The sequence below is a fragment of the Callorhinus ursinus genome, unplaced genomic scaffold, assembly GCF_003265705.2.
Source record: "Callorhinus ursinus isolate GAN/ISIS: 27379988/994484 unplaced genomic scaffold, GSC_fseal_2.0 scaffold2, whole genome shotgun sequence".
NCBI classification, from domain to species: domain Eukaryota; kingdom Metazoa; phylum Chordata; class Mammalia; order Carnivora; family Otariidae; genus Callorhinus; species Callorhinus ursinus.
In genome coordinates this window covers 26,060,260-26,084,431 of record NW_027397064.1, presented here as the reverse complement: position 1 = coordinate 26,084,431, position 24,172 = coordinate 26,060,260, and the positions used below count along the sequence as shown (strand labels likewise).

Here is a 24,172-nt window from a genome sequence, read left to right as displayed (position 1 = left end):
CTTAGTTTGTTTCCTATAATTAAGAGTCTCTTATGGTTTGTCTCCCTGAGTTCATCTTCTTTTATTTTTCCCTCCCTTCCCCTATGATCCTCTGTTTTGTTTCTTAAATTCTACATATGAGTGAGATCATGTGACAATTGTCTTTCTCTGATTGACTTATTTCACTTAGCATAATACTCTCTAGTTCCATTCATATTGTTGCAAATAACAAGATTTCATTTTTTTGATGGCCGAGTAGTATTCCGTTTTGTGTGTGTGTGTGTGTGTGTGTGTGTGTATGTATACATATATACCACATCTTCTTTATCCATTCATCTGTCAATGAACATCTGGGCTCTTCCATAGTTTGACTTTTGTGGACATTGCTGCTATAAACATTGGGGTGCAGGTGTCCCTTTGGATCACTACATTTGTATCTTTGGGGTAAATAGCTAGTAGTGCAATTGCTGGATTGTAGGGTAGCTCTATTCAACTTTTTGAGGAAACTGCATGCTGTTTTCCAGAGTGGTTGCACCAGCTTGCATTCCCACCAACAGCATAAGAGGGTTCCCTTTTCTCCACATCCTAGTCAACATTTGTCATTTCCTGACTTGTTAATTTTAGCCATTCTGACCAGTGTAAACTCAGAATCTTAATCTCAACTTTGCATCTCAAGGAAATTGTGTTAAGGTTGCCAATAAAATGCTTCTCCCTATTTTACAGATGTGGAAAAGAGTAAAATAATTTGCCTAGAGTTTTGGATATTGACTGTGTAGGAGATGTGTAATCCTGTTTTGGCAAAATTCCTCTTGAGCCTATTTTCTTCAGAGATAAATTGCCTCATTCCCAACTCGTTTTTAAAGCACAATTACTCCCAATAACTGCTTTGACTGCTCTAAAGGTGATCAAGCTAAATTATTCAGTGTTGTGTTTCACCAACAAAAAAAGCAACCAACCAAATAAACAGACAAAAATGCTTGGTTCTCTCTGTATAATGATGAATTTCTACCAGTTTCCATGGAAGGCTTAAAAATACTTTATCACTAACATAGCTATAACTGTCAGTTATTTGACTCTTTTCTTCTTGTGAAGCAGAAAATTTAAATTGCTGAGCAGAACTCTAGCTTTCCAATGTAGACTTTGTTGAACAATTCCTGTTCTCTGGGGAATATATGTAGATGTTTCCTATCATTCAGAGTCCATTCCTTATTTGAATGTGAGACACTATGTTACCTTCATTATTAGCTTATGTTCTTATACTTTACTTCAGCTTATAAATTAGATACCATTTAAATATCTGAAATTGAAGAAAGACAATCTTACAAGAATGTCAACATGAACAACTGACTCCGGTTTGTTACAATTGTTTTTTCTTGTTTCTTAACTGAATATTTTTGGTTCATTGTGGTAGTGAAACTGACTGAACTCATGAACAGTGTTTCTCAAAATACTTGGGAGTTTGGGGCGTCTGGGTGGCTCAGTTGGTTAAGCGGCTGCCTTCGGCTCGGGTCACGATCCTGGAGTCCCAGGATCGAGTCCCGGGATCGAGTCCCGCGTCGGGCTCCCTGCTCGGCGGGGAGTCTGCTTCTCCCTCTGACCCTCTTCCCTCTCGTGCTCTCTATCTCTCATTCTCTCTCTCTCTCAAATAAATAAATAAAATCTTTAAAAAAAAAAAATACCTGGGAGTTTGGAAAGAAGAGTGTCAGTTTTACACAAGACAGAATAAAAGAAAATATTTATAAAATAAAATTATACTTTTATCTTTTAAGATTTTACAAGAGTGTAATTTTATTTTTATACTTATTTTGTAATTATAAAATTGTATTTAAATTTTTTAAATTGTATCATTGTAAGTTTTAAATGATAAAATTATACCTTTACTTTTATAATTATTACTCTTAAAATTATAATTTAAATGTTTAGTTAGTGGCAAAACCATACAGAGTAATTATTTCAAGTCACTTCAAGCATGCAATTTAATTGTTCATCTCAGTAATGTATATCCCAGGGACAAAAAATCCTATAAAGATACCATAAACTGTTTTCTATAATTATAATGTTTAGGATAGTTTTAGTTTTGTTATTTTGAGTCTATTGCATGTAGATTACAGGATAAACCAAATGAATAATTATGAGAACCAGAATTTTCAGTGTGAGTGAAAGGCTGCACAGTGGATGGCTCAGTTGGTTGAGCTTCTGATTCTTGATTACAGCTCAGGTCATGATCTCAGGGTCCTGTCATCAAGCCCCACATCAGGCTCTGCACTCAGCAGGCAGTCTGCTTGAGATTTGTTCTTGCCCTCTGCCCCTTCCCACTGTGTGCACTCTCTCTAAAATAAATAAATAAATCTTAAAAAAAAATGAAACCAAACAAAAACTTAAAAAAAAAAAAAACCCAAACCCTTTTTATTTCTATCCAATGAAAAGCTTTGAAAACAATGGCCAACACAGTAGCAATGATCATCCCCACTGCATGAGTTGTGGTATCTAAATACCATCACTCATTAAAGAAATTAGGAGTCCTTTGGAGAAAGGACTGGACCCAAGTTTGGAGAAAAAATATAAAAGATGAGCTTTGAACGTCCTGTCAAACCAGAAAGTGAGAAATCCATCAAAGGACCCAGAAGCCATCATTAAGAGACTTCCATTGGCAAAATCTGGAACACTTTGAACACCACTGAGACAAATACCATGAATTCATTATTATAGTAAAAATCACTGGTTACATTTGGAGGATTTAGGGAGTAAATCATTATTCTGAAAAATAATAATTAAAGAGAAAGAATTGAATATTTATCTTGCTTTTTCTTTATGGATTGATACACCAGGGAGAAAGTTTCTCTGTATAGAGGTTTCCAGTTAACAAGTGAAAAAGGAACAATAAATTCAGAGAATTAGCATTTTGGAAAACTTAATGAAATAATGACTGCTATCAAGAATTTTCAATAGCTGCTAATATACAAAACAAGAGATGACTAGGTATTTTCTGCCTTCTGATGGATGTACCCAACACAACTTAGGAAGTATTCTTGCCAAAATTCAACTCTGAATCTGATCATTCATCCAGATCTAACTACTAATTTATGGGAAGCACAGGAGATAAACATTAAACAATGTGGGTGAAATCACTAAAATCCACACTCTGGGAAATTGTAGGAAAAACAACTCAGTTTTGTTTTTTTTAAACAAATTAATTGTAAGTGAAAAAAAAGGAAAGGTAAATTATGGATTAAAAGAGATTTATGAAAAAAGTCAGCTGGATTTGAAATGTGTATCTTCTCTGGATCCTGATTTACAAACAAACTGTAACCTATTTGCCTGTGTGTTGTTTTACTGGGAAACCTTAGCAGATAGTCCTTCCTAACTCACATTTGTATAAGAGGGGAGTATTATTTATGTCATTTGTTGTTATAAATGACTCATTCTATATCATCTGATAGATGGTCATTTTCACCATGAAGGTGAACTTTTTTGGGTCCAGATTCCTGCACATGACTCAAGGTTCTCCAGGGGAATATAATCACAGTCTGGTGCCAGCTACTGGTGTCAGGCTGAAGCTTTTAGTGATCAAATTCACTGTCTGTGACATCACAGATATAGAAACCCTCCTACAGGTTCATGATTAGGGGCCAGGCCAGTTTTCGTCTGGATCCCTCAGTATGTTAAGACAGATAACACACTGAAATGCAGTAATTGAGGAGGTTTTATAGACTGTGAAAAAAGTTATGGTCAGGGTTTAGAAAAACCAACAAGGGATAGTGTTGGATGTGGAAGCAAGGAATAGTGAGGAAGTTGCCATAATTCACTCTGGCCTTACTGACGGCCTCCAGTAGAAGGCAAAGGATAAATCCATCAGTAATCACTATAAGATGATTTCTTTCAATGTGGAGAAGTAGAACCACTCAGAAAGAGTTCCTGGGAAGGAAAATTACTTCTCAGTCATTAAGAATGTTGTATGAGATACTTTTCCTGTACCCTCCGAGTTGACTCTCTGGCTTTCTTTTGTCTCATTCCAGAGATGTCCAACCAAGATGTAAAGTGGCTACTCTGACAATTATTGCACATTTTGCAAATTAGAGCATGATTTTGAAATATTTGATTTGAAAAACTCTGGATTTTAAGTCCATTTTCGTGATCACAATAATTCTCAATAATTACAGTTGTCAATGGATGAAAAGAACAATTGCATTTAAGTCCAATTGTAACTGTTAATATTGAATTGCAGTTTAAAATGGTGTTATTTTTTGGTCACTGTCTTAGAAAACAACATTTTTTATTTATAGAGGGTATCCAGAAGATGAAGAGAATATAATGAACAAAGACTGTGAAAAGCCACTTCAAACCTCAAACATGTATTTGCAGAATCAAACTCAAAGCTTTTAAAGTTTTTAAAATATTTATTTGGAAGTTTTATACACATTTAATATCAAGCATCTTCCCTAATAGTCTTTCTTCTTATAATTGTATAATATAAAGAAATAGAAAGTGAACACTTAAGATTTACTCCCTGCAAATTTCAAGTACTCAGTATTATTAACTATAATCAACATGCTGCACATGAGATCCCCAGAACTTATTCTTCTTATAACAGAAAATGTCTACTGTCTAACCAACATCTTCTCATTTCCCCCACCCCCAGCTCCTGGCAACCACCATTCTATTCTTTGGTAACTATGTGAGGTGATGAATATGTTAATTAACTTGAGATAATCATTTCACAATGTGTATGTATATCAAATCATCATGTTATACACCTTAAAACATCACATTGTATGACCTAAGTATATATAATTTTTGTCAATTATACCTCAATAAGGCCAAAAAAAACCCCTGGTTTTTGGGGGCAGAGGGGTGGAGGGAGAAAGAGAGAGAGAATCTTAAGCAGGCTCCACACCCAGCATGGAGCCTGATGTGGGGCTTGATCTCATGACCCTGAGATCATGACCTGAGCTGAAACCAAGAGTCAGACGCTTAACCGACTGACTTAATCCAACATGACTGATGTCTTTTTTAAAAAATTATTTATTTATTTAATTTAAATTTTAGGTAGTTAATGTACAGTGCAATATTGGTTTCTAGAGTAGAATTCAGTGATTCATCACTTACATACAACACCCAGTGCTCATCACAAGTGCCTCTTTAATACTCATCACCCATCTAGCCCATCTACCACCCCCATCCCTCTATCTACCCTCAGTTTGTTCTCTACTGTTAAGAGTCTCATATGGCTTGTCCTTTTTCTTTCCCCCTTCCCGTATGTACATCTGTTTTCTTTTTTAAATTCTACATCTGAGTGAGATCATATGGTATTTGTCTTTCTCTGATTGACTTATTTCACTTAGCATAATACACTCTAGCTCGATCTATGTTGTTGCGAATGGCAAGATTTCATTCTTTTTGATGGCTGAGTAATAGTCCATTGTGTATCTCTCTCTCTCTATATATATACCACATCTTCTCTATCCATTCATCAGTCAATGGACACTTGGGCTCTTTCCATAATTTTGCTATTATTAATAATACTACTATAAACATTGGGGTGCATGTATCCCTTTAATCAATATTTTTGTATCCTTTGGGTAAATACCTAGTAGTGTAACTATTGGGTTGTAGGGCAGTTCTATTTTTAACATTTTGAAGAATCTCCATACTATTCTCCAGAATGGCTGCACCAGTTTTGATTCCCACCAACAGTGTAAGAGGGTTCCCCTTTCTCTGAATCCTCACCAACTCCTGCTGGTGTTGTTAATTTTAGCCATCCTGACATGTGTGAGGTGGTATCTCATCATGGTTTTGATTTATATTTTCCTGATGATTAATAATGTTAAACATCTTTTCATGTGTCTTTTAGCCATTTGGATGTCTTTTTTGGAAAGTGTCTATTCATGTCTTCTGCCTATTTCTTAACTGGGTTATTTGTTTCTTGGGTGTTGAATTTGATATGTTCTTTGTAGATTTTGGATACTAACCCTATATCAGATATGTTGTTTGTAAATATCTTCTCCCATTCCATAGGCTGCCTTTTAGTTTTGTTGGTTGTTTCCTTTGCCATGCAGAAGCTTTTTATCTTAATGAAATCCCAATAGTTCATTTTTGCTTTTGTTTCCCCTGCCTGTGATTATGTGTCTAGTAAGAAGTTGCTATGGCTGAGGTCAAAGAGGTTTCTGGCTGTGTTTTCCTCTAGGATTTTGATGGTTTCCTGTCTCACATTAAGGTCTTTCATCCATTTTGAATTTATTTTTGTGGGTGGTGTAAGAAAGTGGTCCAGTTTTATTCTTCTGCATGTTGCTGTCCAGTTTTCCCAACACAATTTGTTGAAGAGATTATTTTTTTCCCGTTGGATATTCTTTCTTGCTTTGTTGAAGATTAGTTGACCTATACTTTTTTAATTTTAATTTTTTTTTGAGAGAGAATGTGGGAGGGAGGGGCAGGGGGAGCGGGAGAGAGAGAATCTTAAGCAAGCTCCATGCCCAGCATGGAGCCTGACACTGGGCTCAGTATCATGACCCTGAGATCACAACTTGAGCTGAAATCAAGAGTCGGGTGCTTAACTGGCTGAGCCACCCAGGCACCCCTACTGGCATCTATAAAACAGAGAAAGTTGGATGCAGATATACAGAGATAACATGTGAAGATGAAGGCAGGGATCAGGGTGATGCTTCTAAATGCCAAAGAATGGCAAAAATTGCCAGCAAATCATCATAAACTAGGGAGAGGCATGGGACAGTTTCTTCTTTATGGTCTCCAGAAGGAACCAACCTGGTTGACACATCTCTTTGACTGTTAGCTTTCAGAACTCTGAGATAATCAATTTCTGTTGTCAAAAACACTCAATTTGCTGTACTTTGTCATAGCAGCTGCAGCACGCTAGTACACAACCTTAACTGGGTGATCATATTTAACATCACCAGTAAGGGAATAAATAGACATTATGTTTTCCTGATAGAATGTGCCAAAAAGACACACTTTATTTCTGTTGGATTTTGCCAAAAATGCATAACCTGAATGTCATGACAATGACATGGCAGATAAATCCACATTGAGGGACATTCTATAAAATAACTGGCCAGTATCCTTCATAAGCGTACTGGTCACGAATGACAAAGACTAAGGAATTACTCCAGATTAAAGAAGACAGAAAGGTGACACATAAATGCAATGCTGGTTCTAGATTGGATACTAGACCAGAAATAAGTCATTTAGTGGAGCTATTGGAAAACTTTGAATGAAGTCTCTAGATCAGCTGATATTATTATATCAATATTAATTTCCTCATTTTGATAATTGTACTATAGTTATATAAGATATTAATATTTAGAGAATCTTGAAGGAGGGTATATAGAAATTCTTGTGCTATTTCACAACTTTTTTGACTCTAATTCTTTTTCAAAGTGAAAGTTAAGAACATTAAAACAAAAACAAAAAATCATGCTTTAGATGCAAACCAGCAGAGAAAGGTTTTTTTTCCTTATCAATCTGCAAATGAAAGCCTTACAGTCCTGGAGTGGATTAGAAGCAATTCTGGAAAATTGTGTGTTACCCCCAAGGCCTTAAGCAGTATTTTTTTATGTGACATTTTTATACAAGTAGCACATTAATTCATTCTCTTTGTAGAGACAAACTATATAAATACATACAGTCAAAATGAAAATGCCTAGATTAGTCAAGATTTTCAGTTCCAAGTGAAATATGTCAAATCAAATTAAGAAAAGTAAATTTATGGTTCATTTAACTGGGGGATACAGAGATGGGCTGACTTTAATGCATGACCAGTCAATAGACAACTAGATGCAAAGACCAAAATGATTGGCCTCTCTCCCTCCTCCCCTCTCCTCTCCTCTCTTCTTTCAGTTCCTCCTAGTCCAAGTAGGCAGGGATTGGTAGCATGCCTTCAGACAGCTGGAGATTAGTCATACTCGTATTGGTAGTGGCCCTAGAAAAAAGAGAGTGCTTTCTTTTCCCAGCATCCATACATAAAATCTCAGGGAAGGACCCTGATTGGACCTTTTTAAGTCATATGAACATCCTTATCAATTCCTGTGGAAGAGAATGTGTATTGTGTTTGGCATCCACATAAGAACCTTAAAGAAGAGGGGAAGAATATTTCCCTAAAGGAAAGTGGAGGAAATGATTACTAATCAGGTACTATCTATAGATGTCCCTCCCTCTAACCCCACTTTCTCTAAAGGGGTCAACACTGTAAAAGTTAGTGTTTGTTTTTTTCAAGCCTATGTCCACACATTTCTAATGTGCACACATATATACATTTATACATATATCTGTGCATACACATGTGCATATTTATGTGCATATGCATATATGTACATGTGCACACACATATACATCCATCTTTGTATATGTGTGTAAGTGTATAGCTTCCCTTTTAAAAAACATAAATTGGATTATATTGTATATATTATATTGTAATTTTCTTAAGCAGTATTATATCCAAGCCATCATAGCCCAGTAATTTGGCAATAAGATTCAAATATTCCTTCTTTTATGTCATTTCAAAAGTCTTCCTCCAAGACTTCTTCTCTGATTTTTAAATTATTTTAAACTACTTCAAAGATAAAAATCAACTCTCTGATTGCATTTAAACATGGCAAAATTGAAGGCACATCTCATTATCTTGGGAAGGACTTCACTACACCGCCTTGATAGTCACAGAAATGTTTATTGGCCTTTCAGATAATTCAGAAACACTGCTGATAGAATAGTCTTTTGATGAAACCACATGATTTCTTAACACAGATGGTCTCTTCAGCATTCCTGATGAAGAGAGCTTAAATCTCTTTTCAGAGATTAGTAACACCTTTGGATAGAAAGGTTGATGGTATATATAATGTGCGTATGAGATAAAATCAGAATATTCATCCTTTTAAAAATGACAAGTTTCAGTCTTCTATATATGCTGGATTTCTCAAGCCTTAGCTTTGGTTTTGTTTGCTTTTTTTTTGTGGGGCCCAAGGGATGTGTAGTAGTTTGGGAAATGTCTCAAACCATAAATGAAGCATATCTAATACAGAGAAAATATCTCACAGTGTGGTTGGTTATTTGGTGTTGTTACAATGGTAGCAATGGTAGTCCCTACCATTTGGCACAATTAACTTACAGTTGAGCTTCTGAGTTGATGTCTGCAATTTAGAGCAAGAGAGAGGTCGTACACACTGAGACATTCAGGTAGATAAAATATTAGAGGAAATATGACTTGGGTTGTAGTCTCTAAAAGGGAAAATAATGACCATATCTGTGGTCCAATGACCATTCAGGTTGGGATGTCATTAATTTTCCATAGGACTATGATACACATCTATAGGTTATAGATGAGTGTATCTATTGCTTCGTGGGACAGCCACATCCCAACGTGACCCCCAGTGAGTCACACCTTTGTATAATATCCTCCACTTGAGTGGGGGTGGGTCCTGTGACTTGCTTCTAACCAACAGAATATGACAAAGGGTGTCACTCCCTAGGTTAGGTTACCTTATATGAGACCTCCTCTTAGCAGATTGAACAGACTACTGTTGCTGGCTTTGAATAAGTAAGTTGCCATATGCTGAGGGCCTGTGGAAAGGATTGAGAGTGGCTTTGGTGAATAGCCAGCAGTGGGATAGGAACCTCAGTCCTATAGATACAAAGAAATGAATTCTTCCAACCACTTGAGGAGGGCTGGAAGTGGTTCTTTTCCAGTAGAGCCCCAGATGAGAATACAGCCCCAGCTAACACCTTGATTTCAAGTAGTGAGATCCTGAAATGGAGGACCCAGCTAAGCACACCCAGATTCCTGACCCAAGGAAACCCAAGAGATACTAAATGAGTGTTGCAAGCCATTAAATTTGTGGTAATTTATTGCACACCAATGACAAACACATTCTCTTTTTGCCCAAATCCTTGTAATACTTGACCTTACTTCATAGATGACCACTTATTTGTCATTCATAAGTGGCACAGAGTGGTTCCCAGTTGTTTTTTTGTTTTGTCTTATTTTTGCTAACAGATAGGAATGGTAGATGTTATTGTAAATTTAAACATAATCAATTATACACAAACAATGGCACATTCTCCAGCACTAAAAATCATATATTTAAGGAGTATTCACTGACATGAGAAAATGTCTGTGGCAAAAAATTATGCTGCTTTCCAAATACCCCATATGTTTTCCACATTTCTCAATCCCCTCTCAGGGGCCCTATGGCTATTCTACGCCATTTATAATCAGCAGAACTAAGTTTGCTTCCAGATTGAGGTAGTGAAAAACCTTTGTATGATGTTAATTCTTCCCCAGTGATGACAACTGCTGTGGCCACATGTTCCAGATGGCTCAGCTAAAGATGACGAAGCTTCCTTCAGCCTGTGTCCTGGAGACTCTTTTGGAGAGGAGTCTGCTGTCCTATATGGTGAGTGTTACATGATGGAGAAATACAGATTTGTTGTCATAAATCACTGGGATTTGGGGGTTGCTTCCACAGCATAATCTAGCTTATCCTTATTTATTAAATGCTATTATAGTAAGTTTAACATACATGATAAAACATTGTTTTTTATAGAAAAAATAACAAAGAAAAAGAGATAGAATGGGATGTTTACTAAAAGGTCAATAGTGGCTATTTCTAGTTGGTAAGCTGAATGGTGAGATTACAAGCAATTGTGAATTTCTTTGTCATATGACAAGTTTTCCAAAATATTTGTAGCAAACACACATATACATGCATGTGTTCATGTACAAGCACACACACACACGTAATATCTAAGAAATAAAGGCCCCTTTTAACTGGAATTACCAATGAGATACCATAATATTTGTTTACTTACAGTTTTCTTATATCTAAGTCTCCCGAAGTGCTAAATTCTACCAACCACCAAGATAACAGGTTATCCCACAACCAAGATAAAAAGAAACAGTTTGATATTACTATTAATATGAAACTGTATATTTTCAAGGCTTTCAGAAATAAAAGACCTAGGTTTCACTGGAAAGAAGTAAAAAGGGAAAAGTGGGATATGATAAAATTGTCTTACTTACCAGAGCAAAACTGTAAGCCATTACTTTCTTTTTCTTGTGCAGGACTCCAAAACACCAAAGGCTAATGAAATCTAAAAAAATAATGTAGCAACTACTTAGAAGTATAATTTCTGACAATTTTCAAAATTCTGGTCTTCAATTTCGCCACAAATTGATAATGTCTAAAAGGCACCTTTTAAAGTATCGGAAACAGCTAAATTTGGTTCATTCTAGATAGAGTTAATATTTCCCATCTACATTCTCTGCAATTAAAAGAACTTGATCACAGACAGAGGGAACAAAAGACAGAGAGCAATAGATTCTGACCTTGAGCACCATCTCATCTATCAAGCAGTCACTTCTAACTAGTAGATTTTTTTTGCCATTTCATGAAAGTAATCCCTATTCTTAGCTTAAAATTGGATAAATCCTAGGCAATACATATAAAACTTTTATAAAAAATAGATTATTTAATAGAACACTGTACCTGGCCAAACTATTTCTCAACCCCAGACAAGGCAGCAGATGAGTCTGGGTCTTTTCTGAGGACTTCTCAACTGAATAAATCAAATGAGTTTTATCTTGAAACTGTGCTTTGGGGCCTGTCTTCCTTTCTGAATGCAACCACACACACACACACACACACACACACACACACACACACACACTCACACACACTTAGTCACTCAGTCACTCATTCACTCACTCATACATTTTATGGATAAGAATACCCAGAATTTGAGAGAAGCAGAAATGTGTTCTTGACCTTCATTACTCTGTAAGAAGTTAACCGGAAACTGGATTTATAGCCAATTGAGCTTGATTGAATCATATAATGAATGATTCAGATTATTTGGAAGTTCTTGCTAGTGTTTTCATTCTCTGCTTCAAACCTAGTTAACATTCCAGTTTTAGAAAGATGACTTCTACTTTTGCCTCAACTAAATTCTGATTTATGAAACAATCCATAAAGTGTCACATATCACAGTATATTCTTTGCTTCCACTGGCATAAATAGCAAGGGATCAAATGCCAACCTGGCATTACCTCATAAGGAAAAAATATTTCCATACCATTTTTCATGGAGTGAAGGAATCAAGCACTCTTGTATTCTTCCATTGCTAAGGCCCTTCAAACAACACTAATGCAAAGGAAAAATTCTGGCTCTCTAAATTAATTGATGACTACCACAGCACCTGGGGTTTTTCCTGGGAGTGATGTGATGTGTAATTTCATCACTATCTGGTTGAGGGCTAGGTCTAATATAAACTCACCTGTATAAAAGACACAGTTTACCCGGCCTCCTTTTTTCTCCAACCTAGAACTCTGACTTTATAATCTATGCTTTTTGTATGACTGATGAAAGAACCAAGTCATTTTCCTAATTGTTCAGTTTTTACTAGCAAATATCCAGTCTTGAACAGAATGTCTATGTTGCAAAAATGAATGAAAATAGGTGTTCATCAGAACTCAAGTGAATTGCTCACTTATATCCTATATAAGCTTTTTGGTTAACAAGACCTACTGGCAGCTGGGAAGACAATTGATAGGAATGCGGGCACAATAGATCACTCTCCTCCATTCAATATTCAATAGTTGATGTGGAATGGACAATGTGGTACAGGCAATTTTTTTCACTAATTGGCTACTGATTTTATATTGTGTTTCAAATAGAAACAATATAGAGACATCATTCCATTACATTTTAGTTAAAATAAATTCTTAAAGCTTGATTCCAGCAGAGGTGGACAAACAAGGCATTTAAAGAGTTAGATAAATATTCTTACCTACAGAGCCAGAAAAATATTTTAAGTGGTTTTGGTTCTTCTGTGAGAAAATGAATTTCTGTGTTTTCCCCCAAAGACCCCATTCCTCTCTTTTTTATCTGCATTGATTACATACCTTGTTAACCTACAAATAGATTTGTGGGCTCAGGAGATTCTGTCAATATCAATGTTCCATAACCTGGAGAGTGAGAGGAAGAGAGTGGGGGGAGAGAACAGGAGGGGGTTGGAGAGGGTGAGCGCAATGAATTACTCTAACGCTATGAGGGTTCTGTGGGAAGTTGGGTTTACTGTGTTCATGATATACTAATACCATAGTGTGTAGAACACAGATTTATTCTCTGATTGGCATAGCCTGCCTAACAAGTAAGCAGCAAAATAGTGCCTTATAAATGAGATACTTCTTTCAGTGGCTGCCCTCTCTTCGGGGTTTATGAGCTCTGAGGTTTACACATCCCTTTCACTGAAATCTCTGTTGCACATGGTGAAAGACGGCAGGATTGTTTTGGTAGCTACCTAAGTCAGAGATTCTTCACCTTCACTTGCACCTTAGACCCACCTGGGACCTGTGCATATTAACCCAGAACCTCAGGGCACATGCCAAACGTTGACATTTTTCCCATGTGTTTCAAGTATTTCTTTTTTTTTTAAATTTTTTTATTGTTATGTTAATCACCGTATATTACATAATTTGTTTTGGTGTAGTGTTCCATGATTCATTGTTTGTTCATAACATCCAGTGCTCCATGCAGAATGTGCTCTCCTCAATACCCATCACCAGGCTAACCCATCCCCCCACCCTCCTCCCCTCCAGAAACCTCAGTTTGTTTTTCAGAGTCCATCATCTCTCCTGGTTCGTCTCCCCCTCTGACTTACTCCCCTTCATTCTTCCTCTCCTGCTATCTTCTTCTTTTTCTTTTTTCTTAAAATATGTTGCGTTATTTGTTTCAGAAGTACAGATCTGTGATTCAACAGTCTTACACAATTCACAGCGCTCACTGTAGCCCATATCTTCCCCAATGTCCATCACCCAGCCACCCCATCCCTCCCACCCCCAACCACTCCAGCAACCCTCAGTTTGTTCCTGAGATTAAGAATTCCTCATATCAGTGAGGTCATATGATACATGTCTTTCTCTGATTGACTTATTCAAGTATTTCTAACGTCAGGAAGGATTGAGAACCTTTGCACTGAAAAATGGTCATGAAAGGAGAACAACTAGGCAGAGAACCCAAGGAACTTGGGGTAACATGGCCTGACTCCAGTGCTCAGCTGTGCCTGGGCAGAGGAGTTCTGTAGACATTGGAGGCAATAGAGGCACACAGCTTTCCAGGTTCCACAGCAGAGAGGCAGTACTGGGAAGAATAGGCACCAGCATGACTTCAGCGATGTTGGAGAACAGTGCCCTTATATGACCACCTGGGTTCTGGACTTCACAAGTACCAGGAGCAGTGGCCACAGTGAGATAGATGGCTCACATAGTATCCCAGACACAGAATTCTCTGTTACAGACATGGCTGGGGAGATCCCATCAGGGGAGGAACGAAAGGGAAAATGTCACATCTGTGAACACATGCAAGACATGCCCTGGAGGTACCAAACAATGACTTCAGGAAGAGCTACAGGGCTTGAAATAATGAATGGAAACAAGAAATATAAATGTTGTTTATTATGGCTGATATGATCATATTTTCCCGGGGGCTGAAGAGGCTTATTGATATAAGGGTAATAAACTCATTACAAGTTTTAAAGTAGTAAACAAACTTCGATCAGTGACTGATTAGGCAGATAATGAAAGTTCTCCTGTACAACATGGTTTGGCATGGGCAATACACTTGTGCTAATCTTGTTTGCTCTCTTGAAAAAAAAAATGTGTTATGGAGGCTTAAGAAGCTACATACTGTAGTGGTTAAAAGTGTGTGGACTGAAATTATTCTGAGTTCTGGCTCTTCAGGTAAATTAGCTATGTAACCTCAGGGTTTTAGCTTTTTCTTCATTGGATTGTGGAAATTAAATGAGATGATACATTTTGGTATTCAGTTAGTACCTGGTACATAGTAAATTTTCAATAAATGATTAGATTTTTTCCCATGCTTTAATACGATTCAGTGAACAAGACTGATTTAGAATCTTGATTAATATTTGGATTTGGCTTGTTCTGCTTGGGTTTCATCCTATTTCCCAAACATGCATTATGAAATATAGATGATAAATTTTGAGCGATTTTTTTCATAGTTATGATCATAAAATGTGCATCTTTAACTTATCATGATGTATTTTTAACAATATCAGTCTTTACAAATAATGTCAGAACTTTATACCAGAATGATTTCATTTCCTCCTCTTCCCGCCCTTTGTGTTCTTGCTGTCATGTATTTTACTTTCAAATGTAATAAATGTCACAACACACTATTATTATGTATGTTTTAAATCAGAATATAGTCTTTTAAAAAATATGAATGTAAATTCTGAATATATAGAGCAAATACATATTAAAATAGATGTATATGTATTCTGAGAATATATATTGAATATGTATTAAAATTATAGATCTAGATATAGACATATTTTGCTTTGGTTTTGTTGATTTTCTAGGATTTGTTGATTGATATCTTTCATAAATCTTGGAAAATTCTTGGCTATTCTCTCTTTTGATACTGTCCCAAAGATCTTGATACTTCCATTTTCTAACCCTTTTTTTAGGGGGAGGGGTAATTAGTTTCTGTAATTTCTGTTGACCTCTTTCCAAGGTCACTGAGGTTTTTTTTTACCTGCCATATCCAATCTTCTGATGTTTCTTCAAATGAGTTAACTTTTCAGGGTGAAAATTGTAACTTCTTATCTAGCATTTGCATTTGTTTGTTTTTCATAGATTTCTCTGCTGACATTCTTGGTCTATTCTATAATATAACATGCAGTATAGAGAACATTTTTATCTCCCTAAAAACATCACTGTGTCCTATTGTCGGTGATCCTGTTTGTACATTAGCATTGGACCTCAGGCATCTGTTGATTTGCTTTCTTTCACATAGCTTGTCTCTTCTATTTATCTTTCCACTTATTTAAGTCAATTACTTTTTAAAATACTTTGTAGTTTTTAAGGTACTCATCTTCATATCTTTTAAAAAATATATTCCTAAAAAGTTTTGATGCTATTGTACCAACAGGCAAAAAGGTACTCAACATCACTGACTAATGGTCAGAGAAATGAAAATCAAAACCAGAATAAGATATTACCTCACTTGTTAGGATGACTATTCTCAAAAAAAAAAAAAATAGAAGATAAGAAGAAGTATTGGTGGGATGCAGAGACACTGGAAACCTTGTACACTGCTGATGGAGGTGTAAAGTGGTACAGTAGCTATGGAAAACAATATTGAGTTTCCTCAAAAAATTAAAAATAGAACCACCATATGATCCAGCACTTTCACTTCTGAGTATATACTCAAAAGAATTGACATCAGAATCTTGAAGAGATATCTGCATTTCTATGTTCATTGCAACAATGACCAAGTTACAAAATAACCCAAATGTCCATCTACAGATGAATGAATAAAGAACATGCAATAGAATATTATCCAGCTTTCAAAAAGAAGGAAATCTTGCAATTTGGGACGACATAAATGAACCTGGAGAACATTATGCTAAGTAAAATAAGGTAGTCACAGAAAAATAAAAAAATATTGCATGATTTTTCTTATTTGAGGCACTAAAACAGTTAAACTCATTAAACAGAATAGAATGGTGGTTGCCAGGGATTGGAGGGACTGAGAATTGGGGAATTTTTCAACAGGTATAAAGTTTCAGTTATGAAAACTGAGTTAGTTTTAGAGATCTGCTGAATAGCATTGTGACTATAGTCAGCGATTTTGTATTGTTCACTTAAAAATTTGATGAGGGTAGGTCTCATGTTAAGTGTTCTTGCCACAAAAGAAAGGAAATAAGCAAGCAAATAAAAAAGGGGACACAAGGAAACCTTTGGAAGTGATGGATATATCTATTATCTTGATTGTGGTGATGGTTTTCAAGATTGTATACATATGTCTAATCTCATCAAAGATGTATAATTTTTGTATATCAATAATACTTCAATAAGACTATTTAAAAATTTCATTTTCTTATTTTTCATTGCAAGTATATAAATTACAATTAATTTTAAAAAATATTTACCTGCATCTTGTGTCCCTGATAAACTTATTATTGCAATTTACTTATAGACTTGTTAAGATTTTCTATATAAATAATCATGAAATCTGACAGTTTTATTTTCCTTTCCAATCTTTGTGACTTTTTTCTTTTTCTTATGTTATTACACTAGCAAGGACCTCCTGTGCCATAATAAATTAAAATAATGAGATGAATAGCCTTGTCTTGTTCCTAATCTTAGGTAAAAAGCTGGAATATTTCAATATTGAGTATCATGTTACCTGTAGGTTTTATTCTGTAGATATTCTTAACCAATTGAGGAAATCCCATGCTATTCCTAATTTGCTGACAACTTTTACCATGAATGAACAGAATTTATGAAATGCTTTTATGACATCTATTAGATGGATTATATGGTTTTTCTTCTGTTTTAAAAAGACTACTTTTTTTAGAGCATTTTAAAATTGAGAGGAAGGTATAGAGATTTCCCAAATACTCTCTACCCACCCTGCTCCACATGTATAGCATTCCCTATTATCAACATCCCCCCACACAGTGGTATATTTGTTGCAATTGATGAACCTATATCATAATCATCATAGATAATGGTATTATCATTTAAACAATATATATCAAGTCATGGAATATATGATTTCTAAAATAAACTAAAAACCTTACATAAATCTAGATTAAATTCAAGAAGAAAATCACCATTATTTACAAAATATTACTGACACATCTTTGTTCATTGAGAAAACATTTTTTTTTTTTAACCAGGAATGTTATACAGAATTAAAGGTTTAAGTAAGAATCCATTTAAAGGATAGCATTTTTGGATGTTATGGATTGAAATTTAGTTTATTTTTTTAATGAAACTAACTTAGTGTATGACTGTAATGACTTAGTGTCATTACAGTTATAATCATTTCAGATAGAAAGAATAGGTTTATCATTTTATTTGTTGTTGTAGTTTAAAACTTTAAAATAACATATAAGTCCTTAACTAAATCTGAATAAAGTGCCTCTTTTCAGAATGTTAATCCTTTATTCCATAGAAAAAGATATGTTGTTGTTTTTGTCTTTTCTAGTATAGTGTGTGTGTGTGTGTGTGTGTGTGTGTGTATTTAAATTTTCTTCAGCTGTCAACCTCTAAATCAGTATGATAAAGCATTCTGAGGGGAAATCATATTTTTGATAACTTATCGGGTCATAGGTATTCCAAGGAGCATTATCTTATTTTCCCAAAAGTCAATGTTAGCAAAAGACAAATATTTATGTATTTTAAACTTCAGCTTTATTTTGTTTGTCTCTAAAAGTGCAAGCAAGAAGAAAGAAATGATTATTTCAGTCATGCAGGAGAGCATCTATAAAAATAATAAATATAAATTGGAATGTAACATCAAGTCTTGGCATCACACAAATATATACAGAAATACCAAGACAGCCTGACTTACAGTTTTGCTGAGTCTAAATGGTTATTGACAATAATCATTGAGGAAAAGTTTTCACTTCTTCTATATGAGCTGTAGAGTTTTAGCTTTGAATTCATCTAGGTCAGCTACCTCATTTAACAGATAAAATTATTGAAACACAAAGATTAAGCAACTTACCCATGATTACATAATTGTTTAGAAATAGCTGGTCATGGGCTTTTGACCTCCAATTTCATTAAGCTGATCGTGTCTTAACTCTTTGATTCCAGTATATTTAATCTTGTTCTTCCTAAGTAAGTACTCTGTTAACTATATTTGGTGCTTTTGGATTTCTCTCATTTAAGAATCATATTATAATTTTCCAAGGATCAAACCCTCTGTTTCCTTAGTGTCCACCGATACTTCAGAGTATGGACTTTGCAGTGAAACAAACCTGAGTTAGAATCAAGGCCCCATCACTATACTATTTTTGTGATTTAGGGAAGTTATTTAACCTTTATAAACTTAGTTTACCCAAAGATGATAAGGCCAAACTATTGTTTTTCTTTTTAGAGTAAAATAAAATCATGTGAGCTATTATTATATCACTCAGTCTGTGTATTATAAACCTTTGATAAATATGAAGATGATTTTCAGATATTTTGGTGAAAAGACCAGAAAATCAAATAACTTACTTTTAGATAATGCTGTTCAGTACCATTTTTTTTGCAAATATGAATGGTTGCTTTAATAAAATTAAAAACCAAAGTAACATTTACACCTTCTTTGAGGTGTGTATTACTTACTGAAAACATCTAATGAAGATAGAAGATAGGGGCACGGAGTTGGGATTTAAGAGTAGGAAAACAAGACATTTAAGAAGTATTAATTTGGATAAGGTTCATGGAGGATGTAAGCTGAAAGAAGAAGAGTACACAGTTTGCCAACATAAAGGGAAAAGGACATTCCAAGTAGTAATAACAGCAGGTGAACTAGCCCAAAGCTTTGAGTAGGGAAACCAGATGTATAGTTTCTGACTATAGGATACTTTACTCAAAATAAGTTTTTAAATTCATTTATTTCTTATTCCACTGTTTTAAGATAGTAATGCCATAGAACATAGATATTATAAAGCAACATAAAAACAGAATAAAGTGATATAAGAGTTGTAGGGAGAGGCACTTGACCATATTTACTGCCAAGAGAAGCTTTTTTTAAACAAATATTGCTGTGATGAGAAGCTTTGTTGTTTCCTCTTGAGAGGGTCTGGATCTTTCTCCAGACCAATTATTATATACTTGTTCTTAACTTCCTTCTCCTCCATTGTTATTCCACTGCCACATAAATGTTGATTGAGAAATAGTTTGTCATCCATATCAACATGGTGCTTGAACACAGGAAAAATACTAAACTAAGGTAATCAAAATCAGATTGGGGTTTAAGATTATTATATTGCTTATTTGATAATTTATTTTAAAATACTCCATTTGAATTGTGTGATGCAAGTGGTTGAGTATTTTACCTTTACTATATAACCTTGTATACATTGTAGTATATACACTATAGTAGGATAGTAGCATTTGGAAGACCTTAGCTAGAATATCTTACTCCAATTTTGTTTTCATATATTCTTTAAATATTACAGCAAACTACTCCAAAGGATTCACTAATTAGTATAAAAAATGTTAAAAATAATTTTTCATTGGTGAAATGAATGAAGTTGAAGATACATGATTAGTTAAAACAGTGGTATAGGCACCATCACTTTCCATGATCCAAATACAAGAGACTATTAAGCCTTGCTGCCTAGCACTAATGTGGTGTAGTGTTGCAGACCTTAGAGATTCATTTGGTAGCATGTATCCAGCATTTTGCCTATTGCTTGTCCCAAAAAACATTGGATGACCTGTTGGGATATTTTTGTATATGTCTTAGAATGAGGATCTCTTATGGTGGCCTTGTTGGAGTGCATTTGGATGGAGATTTCTTAGTGGTTGAGCATAAAATAAGATTGTGTGTATCTTCTTGCTAATAAATGTTCATAAGTTTGTCATTTGCTTTTACTATAATGCAACAGACAGATTATTAGGCAAGAAGATGCATAGATTTCTCTTTCTTCTAATCACCAGAGGTCACAGATATTTACCCTGAAGAACTTGATATTACTAACTGCCAAATGGGCTGAGATAAGTGCACAGCAACATGTCAAAAAAGTCTTTGAAAAAAATATAAGAATACGTTCCACATTTTCCCCTAAAACCTGAGTGTCTAGCTGCCCTATTGATGACCTGAGTTTTTCTGCCTTCTCCCAGGATCACTCATAACATGTGAGGTCAACTATAAAAAAACTGTATCATATACTTCTTTTTAAGCATATTTTAATAGAAAATGAGCTATGGACCTGAAATAGAGTTGTACAGTTTTTTTAGTACAGATGTAGTAAGATCTGTTAAGAGAAATGAAAGACATCAAGCTGTTGGACTTGGAAATTTTTGAGATTTTATTGGCCAGCAGGATGAGAGTAGGAAAAGACAGAAAGAAGTCATGATACAAAAGAACAAAGATCATTGTCTTGAACAACTGAGTGTTTTTGAGTCCCTGCTGTATAGAGAACACTGGCAGAGAGGTAGAAGATCTAAAATAGAACTCCATGCCTTTAAGGGGTGATAACAACAGAAATGTAAGTAGAAGACAATGAGGAAGTCTCAGATGAGAAATCACTGTGTGTTAAATCTTACATGAAGACTAAACAGAGCATTTTTCTTTCCTTTTCTTTGTTTAATCAAGGAGAGTTTCATCTCCTCTTCAGAAAAGAGATGGCATTAAGAAACTTATTTGGAATTGAGGTATTAAGAAATACAAGGACTGATTGAAATGACTGTAAATGGCACAAGGATCTCTCCAGAAAGATCCCTTCTACCTTGAGTTCCTATTATCTGTTTTGAGGGCACTCTAGCTTTTGGTCCTTTTATTTCTGACCACTACTTCTTGGATCCAAAGTGTACTCAACAACCAAATATAATTTTAATATAAATGAGTGGAAGCCAGAGAAAAACTGGCTGGCACCCAACTGCTTTATCTACTTCCAAGAAATCATTCTTTCAGGAAAGAGCAAGCAAGACAGTTTTAAATTAAAAACTGGGGTGGAGAATTATTCTTTTCACTTTTGGTTGAATGGGCTCTGAACTTTATAGTGTATTATCCTAAGATCTGGGATTTTAATTCACATATTGTTATTCTTAATAGCACATCCCTCTGGTTATATTTCTTAGCTTTTTAATGAAGGCTAACAGTGCCCTTCTTTCTTCCCCTTGTTCCATATGCAAAGACATGTTTTTTAGTTGCTGAAGACCTGAAATTGTATGAGACAGACATTTCCCAATTTAAACTTTGTCTAAGGCAATTAGGACTTAAAAAATATATATCAAATGAGATGAAATTAAGGCAAGAATCTAAAAGAGAGGGGATCTGTAATGTGAATCCTAGATTAGTTCAGGATACCTTATGGGACAAATTTAAAGTAGCTTCTGATATCGCTGGTACTTCTCATGCCTAAATCAACAATAGGATAATTATTACCTGAATATTAATTATGTGCCCCTTTCTTTTCTATATAATTTAATAATAGGAAATCCAGTGATAAGAAATAGTCTGTGCATCCTCAGCCACTTCTGAGTGTATTCTCTTGCATTGCTCATATATAGAGACCTTGTATACATAGTCCAATAGTCCCTGAGTCTTCTAGTATTCTGGGGTCTCTCTTTGCTTTAATGTCCAAATGAAAAAGCTCACACTTTGGGTCATGTAAAAATGGAAAGCATAACCCTTTGTTTTATTTTTCAAGATTCTGAAGAGAGTACTTACCTTTTCTTGATGGTTTTCCATCACTTGCTTTGAATTTCTCTTCCTAACTCAGTTATTGATTCCTATCTGTCAAGATAACTTCCTAGGCTGCTGTCACACTTTATTTTGTTCTTCAAGTGGCCTCTTCACCTTCATTACTTATAGTACCACTAACACAAGGCTCTGGTGTAACAATCTTTAGCTGAAGGTTTATAGATAATGGAAAGACTGAAGCAAAGAAAAGAAACAAATGAAAACAATATCAAATATTTTGAATTTTACCATTCAGTTGCTTTCCAGAAAATTGTTTTTTGTCCCCCCCCCCACCGCCCCCCGGCTGCTATGCCATTACTAGACTCCTTTACTGAATCTCTCTCTCTTTCTCTCTCTTTTCTTACTGTCAATTTTTCTTACACATTTCCCTCTTCAATCCCAAAGCAACTAAGACTTCTGTCTTGAGTACCCCATAAATCATATAACAAGTCTGTTTTATCCAAATATGCGATAATTATAATACTTCTGCTGGAAAATGTACATAGGCATTCTATATTTATTCCCAACCCCTTTTAGTGCCTGTTGTGTAGGGGCTAAAAGTCCCAAAACAACATTTTCCCAACTCCTTTGTCAGAAGGGTTGTGTCAATTGGATGCATTACACAAGATTTGGAAGATGGAAGGGAGGTAGCAGTCATTTTCATCCAACCACAGTGGGCTTTAGCAGACAGATTTTATGTAGCAACAAAACTCATTTCCCAGATGCCTGGGTGGCTCAGTCAGTTAAGCATCTGCCTTTGGCTCAGGGTCCTGGGATCAAGTCCTGCATCTGGTTCCCTGCTCGTTGGGGAGTCTGCTTCTCCCTCTATCCCTCTCCCCTGCTTGTGCTCTCTCTCTCTCTCTCTCAAATAAATAAATAAAAATCTTAAAAAAAACTCCTCCTCATTTCCCTACTATTACTATTTTGAGGGATTATAAAGAAGTGGTTTCTTGAAGTTTTCTGAATCTGGATTTAGTGATTTTCTAGCTCTTCCAACAAGTTTGTAAGTATTTAATTTCCACATTTAGATCAGTACCAGTTAGCTATTTCTTTACAAATATTGCTTACTAATCCACTCCAAAAATTCAGTGGTTTAAAACTACAACCTATTCTCATGTATCTGCAGTTTGTCTGGGATTGGCTGACCTAAGCCGTGTGTGACTAAGCAGTGTGGTTCTGCTTTAAGCTATCTATCCAGCTGGTCTTGGCTTGGCCAACTCTATTCCATATATGCTCAGTCCTGGGTCTCTGTGGAAGAGGCAGCAGCTAACTAGCTGGAATGGGAAGTCTTCTAATGGCAGTGGCAGAAGTACAAGGGAACAAACAGAAACCTGCAAGGGCTCTCAAATCCTGTTTCAAAACTGGTACCTTGTTACTTTCGTCTACATACCACTGGCCAATGCAACTTACATGGCCAAGCTCAAAGCCAAGAGCTGGTGGAGCATACTTTGTGCAGAAATTATGTCATATGCATGAAGTACCTTGATTTCAAAGAAGCCACAGTCTTATCTGAGGAAGAAAGGTCTTTTATACCTCCTTGGTCATATAGCTAAAACCAAGCTGTGTGATCAAGCTCAATGACAGAAATTCAGATAACATAACCAAAACCGGGTGTAAACCACTAATACATGCATTTCCTATGAAAAATGCTGACAAGTTCATTACAGGCTTTCCTTTGGTATGTTCTGAACTCGAACACAGGACGACACTAATCATTTGTTTGTATATTCTATTCAGGTCTGTTTAAGGGTCAATACCATGATTCCAGGAGTTTCTGGAGAAAAGCACAAGGTTGCAGTTCACACACTCTGCTAATGATGAGGTCATGGCAAAGAAGTAGAGAATTGAAGCCAGTCATTCTGTCTCTTATAAGACTGGTTATACTTGGAAACATAGAAGGTTTTCTATTTTTTGCAATGAAACCCGATGGACACAAGCCAATGTTTAAATATAGACCTTGAAGATTAAAT

General features: G+C 35.4%; 2 long non-coding RNA genes across 2 annotated transcripts in view; one reads left to right on the top strand and one right to left on the bottom strand.

The window, feature by feature from the left end:
• The window catches only part of LOC141374650 (uncharacterized), a 37,649-nt gene that overhangs the window by 11,642 nt on the left and 1,835 nt on the right, over positions 1 to 24,172 (top strand). The window contains exon 2 of the long non-coding RNA XR_012381699.1: positions 10,268 to 10,379. This is a non-coding gene — a long non-coding RNA (uncharacterized lncRNA). The remainder of the gene's footprint in view (positions 1 to 10,267; positions 10,380 to 24,172) is intronic.
• Positions 10,242 to 22,324, bottom strand: LOC141374649 (uncharacterized). The gene is made up of 3 exons (XR_012381698.1): positions 22,191 to 22,324; positions 11,006 to 11,076; positions 10,242 to 10,372 (listed from the first exon to the last, which is right to left on the bottom strand). It is a non-coding gene; the product is annotated as an uncharacterized lncRNA (long non-coding RNA).